This window comes from Gekko japonicus, unplaced genomic scaffold (assembly GCF_001447785.1).
Source record: "Gekko japonicus isolate JY-2015 unplaced genomic scaffold, Gekko_japonicus_V1.1 scaffold1050, whole genome shotgun sequence".
Lineage (NCBI taxonomy): Eukaryota > Metazoa > Chordata > Lepidosauria > Squamata > Gekkonidae > Gekko > Gekko japonicus.
The window spans coordinates 49,409-59,694 of NW_015172034.1; positions in this window are offsets into that span (position 1 = coordinate 49,409).

A 10,286-nucleotide genomic window follows, 5' to 3' on the forward strand; every position below is an offset into this window, starting at 1 on the left:
TTGGCAAAATAGCTATTTCCTTGTGGCCTGAAGATGTGTTTGTCATGTCCTATAATTTGTTCACTCTGCAAACAACCAAAGTGAGACAGAACTTGTCCGCTTGTCTAGATCTGTGTGCATAAATGCTGCAGAGGAAGATCTCTGATAAGAACACAAGAGTCCAGACCAAACTTCCATCTAATCTGGCACACCATTTTCCACAGAGTACAACCAGAGGTCTTCTCTCTCTTGTCTCTAGAGGTCTTGTCTCTGATGGTTGCTCTGACGGATAGACTGACTATCCCAGGCCCTAAGGACCAGGCTTGCTGCCGCCAGGGCCTTTTCAGTGGTGGCTCCATACTGGTGGAATGAGCTCCCAGAAGAGATCAGGGCCCTGCGGGATCTTGTACAGTTCCGCAGGGCCTGCAAGACAGAGCTGCCACACCACTACCACCAACATCTGTGGTTATGGGCTGGCCCCAGCCTGGAGATTGAGCCATTCCATTGTGCGATGCCGAAAGTTCACTGACTTGGAAATAATTGTTTGTATACTATATAGTATGCCATCTTAATTACTGAAAGACGATTACTGTCACTAGCACTTTGATTATCTGATAGTTTTAAATGTTTAAAATGTTTTCACTTTTGTATATGGTTTTATGGTACTGGGTACTGATTAATGTGAGGAGCTGCGGTGGCTCAAGTGGTTAAGACGCTGAACTGCAGACTGTGGAAGGTCAGTAGTTCAGCAGTTCGAGACCCGGGTGCCGCATGACAGAGTGAGCTCCCATCTCTAGTTCCAGCTCCTGCCAACCTAGCAGTTCGAAAGCAAGAAATTGCAAGTAGATAAATAGGTACCGCTTCGATGTATGCTGTCTGATGGGTCTTTGACTGTAATAAACTGATTGATTGATTGATAGGTACCGCTTCGGTGGGAAGTCAACAGCATTCCATGCGCCTTGGTGTTTAGTCATGCCGGCCACATGACCACGGAAACGTCTTCGGACAGCGCTAGCTCTTCGGCTTTGAAACAGTGATGAGCACCGCAACCCTAGAGTCGGATTCGACTGGCTTTCGAGCAAGGGAACCTTTACCTTTACTGATTAATGTAAGCCGTCCTGAGCCTGTTTGCGGGGAGGGCGGGGTATAACTGGAATTAATAAATAATAAATAAATAAATAAATAGAAAGTCCACAACAAGGCACAAAAGCAATAAACCTACCATCCTGTTGATCCCTAGTACTGGTACTCTACAAATAGAGGCTCCATTTAACTATCATGGCTAGGCATTTATAGACCCATCCGCCATGAATTGATTTAAGGTTGCAGTAACACAAGCAGTTCGCACCCATATAGTTGCATTGCCTTTGTGGATGTAAGGAGCATATTCAGACAAAAACATATTCTTTCTGTGCCCCAGTCATCAGCACCCGGGTCTGGCCTGTCCTGGAAGTGGAGCTTGCCGACACCGGGGAAAGTCTGGTCTTTACATATGCCAGTGCTTTCCACAAGCTTTTCCTGATGCCTGAACCTCCCTGTCGTGAATGGATGCTGGATGGGGAGTGTGAACAGTCACTTCTGTCTCAGTCAGAGGGATGTGTGCATAAGCACATATGAGCATAAGCAACCCCCATTGCCAGCAAGGGCTGCGCTCCGTGGTTGAGGCACCGGTAATGTGGATGCTTCAGCACGGGACTAGTGCACAGAGGAGCTGCTTCAGTGTGTGCTGTCTGGTTGCCCCTTCCCGCAATGATTTAAACGGCTGCAAACAGAGGTGCTGCCAGATCACACCAAGCCTCCAGTATGACTGCAGCCTAATTCTCTTTTAAAGCTACCTGTGAGTAGTCTCCAGCAATTTCCAGAACTTAATTATGCATTGGGTTGGATCCTACCCACATTTCCACAGGTGTGTGTGTGGGGGGTGATTTTCCCCAGTGCCCACCCCCCTCCTATGGTAGCCCCAATCATCTCCCCCAATGCTGATATTTGGAGATGTAGGACCTCCAGAAATAGCTTAAGTAGATAAGATCTCCTGAGGAAGGAGGGAATTGATGACAATCACCCCCCTGCATCCACAGAAAGTAGGTGGGATCCAAGCCATTATGTAAAGGAATACTTTTCTTTCATCTATTGTGTGTGTTTCTCTGTTGTTGTTTTGCTATTAAGTTGCAGGTGATTTAGGGCAATCCCATAGTGTTTTCAAGGCAAGAGACATTCAGAGGTGGTTTGCCTTGCCTGCCTCTGCATAGCAACCCTGGTATTCCTTGGTGGTCTCCCATCCAAATACTAACCAGGGCCAACCTTGCTTAGCTTCCAAGATCGGGCTAGCCTGTACTATCCAGGTCAGGGCATTGTGAAAAACTGAGTACAGTATTCTGCCCACAGATAGACAGTAGATCTGTACAGGCTGTTTTGTTTTCATTCCTTTCCTAATAATCCTGAGCATGGGATTGAATTTGCTTAAAGAAATATGACCATACAATGAATAGATGTTTTCATTGAGTGATCCACCATGATCCAAAGATAAGTTACCCTGGCAGAAGAAATACATTTTTTAATAAAGAAAGGAATTCTGTGCAGCTAATTTTTGGAAGGTGAATTAATATCTTACAGTAACATTCTAGGATGTACATGTTTAGGCTTTTGCAAGCTCCAGCATTAACAGCCAATGCAAACATACAAGTCTTGTCAGTGTTGCAGCCCAGAACAAGATGACAGCACTTCGTAGTATGCGTGACCTCTCCAGACTCTCCTAAAAGTGTTTGTTTTGTCTGAAACTTAAATTTTCCAAAAGGAAACTGGCTCTTTATGGTCTTTGCTACGTCATATTCCTTGCCAGTTCTAGGGATCTTAATGAGTGAAGTATCCAAAGAGCAGTTTCCTCTGTATAAACATAATGAGTCGTTCTGACCTACACCAACTATGGAGGTAGGAATGTATTACCCAGTTCATAAAATAATGGGCACAGTGCCTTGGCTGCTTTTGGACCATTGGACACTACTTCAAGAGATGAATTCAGCTTTTAGGGACATCACCTGGGTTAATGCCTTTTGCTTCCCCCTCAGAAGGAAGGAAATGAAAGCCTCCTGCCTGGTGCTGGACATAGATTGAACAAAATTCTGTGAAGCACTGCTGTTGTTGACGTATAGATACTTAAGCAGAATTCTCATATCCCTCATATAGCACACATTCACATTTGATTGCATATTTTCTGCAGGCAGTGCCCCACCATGAGGCATTTGTAATCCCAATGAATATGGAAGAGCTATACTTCTCTCCCCAAGGATGAGGAGATCCTTTCAAATGGGGGGAGGGATGGCGATGAGAGAACGGCAACTTTCAAAAAGAGCTTCCATCTTTGCCTAAAATCTGTTTCCATCCTCTGAAACGCAGGGCTGCTGGCTTTGCTAGGTTGGGGGAGGGGCCCCCAGTCAAGTATGTTTGTGCCATTCTGCCTAATGGGGTGTTGTGTAACAGTAAGGGAAGTGACTGCATCAGGGACCCCAGCTGAGAACAGAGACTTTAAGCCTGCAGCCCAGAGAGAACTTGGAAAAAATACCTACATCTGTAGTATTGAATTAGGCTTATGGCTCCAAGGCTGACAGCTGACCCTGGCTGTTAGCGATGCTGCAGCGAAGCCCTTGCCAAAACAGCGCCAGGGAAAATTACCCTGCCTAACTAGAAAGATGAGAGGCAGCCAGGGGGAATGAACACTCCACTCAGGCCCCCAGAGAGCTGAAGAGGGCAAGTAGCCTTAAGGCTAGCATTTTGAATCCTATTCCAGACCTGGCCCATGCCAAAGTGTTGCCCCCTTCCAAGGCCAAGATCTAAATCCCAGCAAGACAAGAGGGGCAAGTGCAGAACAGAAAAAGAGCAACTGCAGATAGGAAAGGGATGGAAACACCATCACAAGTTCGTTTAGGATAATCTTAGTAAAGTTCTTCACTTATCTCATTCCAATATTTTAACTAGAACATTTAAGTACATCCGTTGTTGTTTTTTTTAAAACTGGCTCCCATATAACTGGAGCCATAGAGAGCTGCCCATATTATCTTTTTGTCTGTCTTTTCGTGTGTGTGTGGGGGGGGGGGGGTTCGTGTGTGTGTGTGGGGGGGGGAAGCACTAAAAGAATTTGCCAGTCTGGCCAATGTCTTGTTTTTCTATGTCAATGTTAGAACAACTAAAAGAACTCTGGAAAAAAGTCTATAATGTGAGATTCCTTGCATTTCTGCTTTTCATACAAACACAATTATAGTAAACTGTGAAGACATAAAGAATTTCATCTTTTTATCAGTTACTTTCCACTGTGTTTTATTACCCTGTTTACATTTTTGTAACTCTTTGCTTTTCTTCATTTGTGACAGCTGAAAAACCACAATAAAATAGACTAATTGTAGGGATGGAAAAAACAGAGGATAGTGTAGCAAGGGCTTGCAGCTAATGGAGCATCTACAACTTGGTTTTGGATGGTGATCTTGCCATTAAGTCTGCATTGATGCACCACAAACATGATTTGATCTTGCTTTAGGCAAAGCATTGCAACAAACAGATTCTTAATTATGCAATATTTGTGAAACAAATAAACACGTGTGCATGGTTGTAAAATTTAGTTCTGAGCTGCCTTCCTCTTAGTACTCATTTTAACAGCTCCATTTTTTTTAAAGAATGCAAGCAGAAATTTAGTGAGCAAAGCAATTCCTTGCAAAACACAGCAATCCCCTTTTCTGCCTTCTCCCTGTTCTGTGGAGCCAGCATATTGCTCCACTGCTGATGCTGGATCTGAACAAGTGCAATTTTGGCCATAATCAAAACCAGTTCTTGTTGTGAGCTGGAAAGGTCCTAAAAACGTTTTTGCATTCTCAAATGCTGGTTCTACAACCAGATTGAAGCTTCTTGTTGCAGCTAACTGGCCAATCAACATTTGATTTTCACTGACCCATCTGTCTCATCCTGCTACATGACTTCTGGTTTTTTTTTTCTGTGGGACATGCAACTTTGCTCTAAACAGGTCTTTCTTTGATAATTTCATACTACAGTGGGCTTCTGCTCATATAAAATAATCATCCAAAACAATTGTACCCTCAATGTCCCTCTACCTCAGAATGGGGGGGGGGGAGACTGCAAAGCAATCCTACTGAGTTTTCAGTATTGTTTAGGCAAAGCATTGCAAAAGTGGTCATACTTCTTACACTTTCCTGGCTTCTGTTGAAGAGCTCTTGAGTACCATTTTCCTACTACCTCTATTGCTTCCAGTATGTGTTGCTTGCTCAGATTTGCCTGCTTTTACCATGGCTACACTGACAGCTTGCAACAGCATTTATTAGTCATTAACATAGCTGTACAATGGAATATACATCAGACAATTCAGTGTTGGACATGAGAATATCATCATGGTGGAATATACATCACCTAGTGTCAGACAGTTCAGTGTTGGACATGAGAATATCATCATGAAGTGTCTTTTCTTTTACATTTTTACATGATTTAAGTGGTCTGGAGGAGACAGCACTCTACACATGTACTTATTGTCCCTTATATTGCAAAGGTACAATGCCAGCTTAAAATCTTATCACTCTTGGAAGAAGAGGAGGATCAGAGGGGTCTAAACAATGCAACATGGGACGAGGGCAAATGAAACTGTAAAACCCAGCTCATCTTCCAATGCAGGTAATTATTTAGGGTGTTTTCAAAGTAAAATCTTGGTTTTCCAACTGTTGCATACATACATTAAAGTGGCATCAGAAATATGTGAGGAAAGCCCTAAGCATTGTTACATGCTCTTCACTTCCCTGAGTGGTGAGACATTATAGGGGCCAGCCAGTGCTTACCTGGGTTTTGCATTTTGCTTCCTTTACAAATGTAAAAGGTAGTGCACAGGTACAGGTAAAGAGGCATGCCCATAAAGTAGCGGATCTACTACCATGCATCAATCCCTGTGCCTACATGGTGCTTCAGCTAATTCACAACAATTCTGTCCACTTCTGTCTCTTCCAAGACTGCAGAGGTACCCATCCCTCCCTTCAGCTGCACGAGTGCATGTCACCTCTTTCAAGCACTGGTGGATGTTTGGACCCAGTTATTTCCTAAAAGTTTAGGCACACTGAGGAAATATCTAGTGTCATTCAGAAGCATTACCATTATTTTGTCATAGGCTCTGGTTTCCCTAAGACATCCCACTTTACACTAAGCCCATAGGATGGACCACTTCAAAATATTTTCAAACTCACTCAACATGTTTTACTGTTTACCACCTTGTGGACCCTGATTGGGTGGAAAGGCAGTGTAAAAATGTGTTAAGTAATAAAATAAACATGTTGAACAGTTCTTCAGTATTGTAGTGGAAGAAAAGCGCCCACATTTAGGAAGACAGAAGAAATTCAGAACAAGTGCCTTTGCAACCTGGCTGACAGATTCAGACTCCGCTGAGCTTAATAAGATTAGGCCAAGCCAATTTAAGTAAATTGAGAAATGGGCTCTCCCTTCAATTACCTTGATAAAGTGCTCCCTTTGACTCCATGCTTTCCAGCCTTGCACAAAACAATACACGGTTTAACCCTACTGTAATTAGCAATTCTAGCTTGGAAACAGCTCAAGAAAAATGAAGTTGTCACTCTTTAATAATAGTGTCACATATAACTATACAGAACCAAATTATAGCCAACAATTACCATTATCAAGATAAAAATTCTAGTGTCCGGTACAATTAAGAGACACAGGCCAAGATTCAAAAAACCATGAAAGCTGCTCAGTACGCCTAAAGGGGCTTTGGATTTATTTTGATTGGCAGTCCCCTATTGCTGCCAATTAATGTTTAAAACATTAATTATATTAATATTTTAAAAACAATGCAAGACAGCAAAGAGAACAACAAAACATTCTATTTCATGCCCCTTGTGAACACCTAAGCAGCTTTTGGATCCGAGCAATAGCTAGCGGGCAAACTTGAAAATATTTGTTCTCCTTAGTTCAACCCATCTGCAAGAGACTTGGTCAGGATAAGATGAAAAATTCAAAGGTTAGTGAAATTTTCCTGTGCCCTATATGGATTCCCCATTACACTGGCAAACTATTAAGGCAGGTATATGCTGTATCGACTTGTTTGTTGGCTTGGATCCAAAGTACTACAGAACTTCACTGAGTTCTCCTGCCTCCTGGATATACTGACCTCCAAGATCAAAGATCCCCCCTCCCAGAAACGATGTGGTTGGAGATGTAGATCACCTCCTTCATCCACCAAGGGCCCTTCTGCAAGCAGAAAAGGAGGTTGGGTTCAGCCCATTACCTTCAGAACAAGATACTTTCTAGGACAAATATAAACCTTGATTCTTGGCTTTCTGCTGTTAAAAGTGATTGTTTTTAAAATTCCATTTACTATTATGTTGATTTTGGATAAATGGCAACTGTTTTTGCTTTTAAACCACATGTATCTAGCTATTTTCAGAACACCTCAGAACCATGTTTAAAGAGAGGCTTATGTAACAGCTTTTGGTGCCTTCAGAAATCCTTGAGTACTCACCCTTATAGTGATGGAGTACTCAATTCAGATGTGACAACATGCCTGAACACTCACCCACCTTCTGTCACAAATCTGAGTGGCAATGGTATTAGGCTACAGAATGAAAGTCTAGACATTGTGTATGGGTTGTGTACCTAATGCCACTCAAGCTTCAAACAAAATTACTATTACCTGCTTACAGTTACTGATGTGAATGAGAATCCCTGCTCCACCTAGCAACATCAGCTGGAAATATGAAGAAAATATACTTTTTGTTATGCTCTGCCTGAGTACAAATACAGGCTTCCTATGGTTACTGTGTCATCTCAAAGTGGTACAAATACAGAAATCTTCCTATGGTTACTGTGTCATCTCAAAGTTGTGTATATCCATACAGAACTATCTAGATTTAGGATGAATATAGGACTGAGGCTGAGTTATTCCAGAGGAAACATCTCTCTCTCTCTCTCTCTCTCTCACACACACACACAAAATCCACCCATTCAAGCATGGAATACCACAGACAGCTGCAAGAAGTTCCCTCCAAAAACTGGCTTTAGAAAAAGACCACCATTTTAGGTATAGGCTTCCCTCTAGTGGCCAAGAAATGGCAATGGGCTTTTACCCTTGAAATGTAGTTAATTCATGTGAGAATTTCAGGTACTATTATTTTCTTCTGCATCATCCTCTTGATCATCTAAATGGCAAAGATTGCTAGAGAGAGAGTGTGTCATGAAATCAGGACAAAAGATTGTAGAATACACAGAAATGGGTATTACCCCAAACCTTCTCCACAAACATCTTTCCTCCAACACCACGTCAAAGGAATTAACTTTTTTCCCCGTCAGCTTTCATCGTGTAACTTTCACACCCATACACAGTAATGGGAAGTACTATGGTATGAATTATCTTGGTCTTTGTTGCCAGTGACACATTGTTACACTTAAGAATCTCTTCCGACTCCTTCCCTGTTTTATAATCCCAATTCACAGTACAGAACGTGTTACAACATAAAGCATATTATAACTATGCTTGCTCATCTACCTTGGGCGCCACTTTGTATGGGGCCCAGTTCAAGGTGTGAAACCTCTAAAGTCCTATATGACCTGGGCCCTGTATATTCAGAGAACAGCATATCTCCCTCACCCTCCAAGGTAAACAGCGGTGGCCTTACTCAGACTCCCCTTTAACAAAGTTGAGAGCTGTATGCTTTTTGCTGCTTAACCAAACTGTGGGTGTTTGAGAGCTACTGTGGTATGCTGAATTTCTCTTGAATGTGACTTCTGTTGCACAATACATACTTTTAAAATACATTGCAGAGCTCACCATGGGTGCACTGCTTCATGCTTATTCTAAGATCATTATTTGTCTTGATCAAATAGCCTTATGCTATTATACATATGTTGGCCAACTTACAATTCAGGAGTTATGAGATGCATATTCTAAGAGCCCAGCCTGTAGCTATGGTGGGGCTATTGGGGGTTCAGCCCCCTCCCTTAAAGGGACAGCCCATGAGATTTCCCTCCTCCCTTGCCGGTGGAGTCATCTCCCTGCTTGCTATCAGGAAGAAGACTCAACAGACAAGGAGGCCACCTGGCTGCTCCCTCCCTCCTCTTCCCCTACCAGCCAGCTGAGCAGAGAAAGGGTCTAAACTTTAAACTCCCTCTCTGGAGTCATGCTGCAGCGGTGGAAACAATTTATCCATTGGACACAATGGAGCGGTAGCACAACTCTAGAGAGGGAGTTTAAAGTTTAAACCTCCTCTCTGCTCAGCTGGTTGGGGGGGAAGAGAGGGGAGGGAGGGGGCAGCCAGGTGGCCTCCTTGTCTGCTGGGTCTTCTTCCGCCAGCAAGAGGCTGCACCTCCCCCTGCCAGCCAGCTGGAGTCCAATGGAGAAATGGTGTTGCCACTGCAGTGCAACTCCGGGGGGGGGTGTTAAAGTTTAAACCCCCTCTCTGCTCAGCTGGCTGGTGGAGGGAAAAGAGGGGAGGCACATTAAAACCCTCTCGGGGTTTAAATTTTATTTTAAATTAAGTCCCCCAACATTAGCAGCCCCCCCCCAACCACAGAGCTCCCAAAGATAAAAACATCCTGGCTACAGGCCTGCCAAGAGCTGTAAGGATTAATCTGTGGTGTGATTATCATTAATACAGGCCAGGCTATGGGTAATAGGTGTTCTAGACTAAAGCAATCACAAAAATCACTTGGAGTGCAGCCCACTGTTAAGAACACCTAGCCAGAAGCAGAGCTGACTTAGCTGAGCTTTGAGAAGGAGCAGGAAATAGACCTGCTAGAGAGGTGAGTGGTTTTTTTACTTACTTTTAGCTGAGAGGGTACTGTATGGGGGACTGTGTTTGGGAGTGTGTGGGTGAGTTGTGAGTTGTTGCAGAGTCCTGGCTGCCTGAGATAAGGTGTGAAAGGGTCATTGTTTGACTGTGAGTGACTGGGTGAATTTGCATAGTTGCTGGCCACACCCTCTGCTGAGGGGAAGTTTTTATTTAAAGCAGCACTTTGCCAGAGACACGAGCCTCTGGCACGAACCAAAGGGTGAGAGCCAAAGGATGAGGCTCTTGGCCTAGGGACTCTTAGACTAGGGGCTCTGTAAGAAGCCCAGGAAGAGCCAGAAAGCCAGGGCCCTAGTCTCCTTGGGTTCCCAGTAAGGTAAGTAGACTTCTACAAGGAAAACCACTTAAAGGGTTTTAAAGGGGGATTATATATAATTATTGTTTAAAAAAGCAATTATGAAGCCAGAATGCCAGCACGGGGTTGTGGGCTATCCAGTGTATTGCACAGAGTGTCACATGTATGACTAT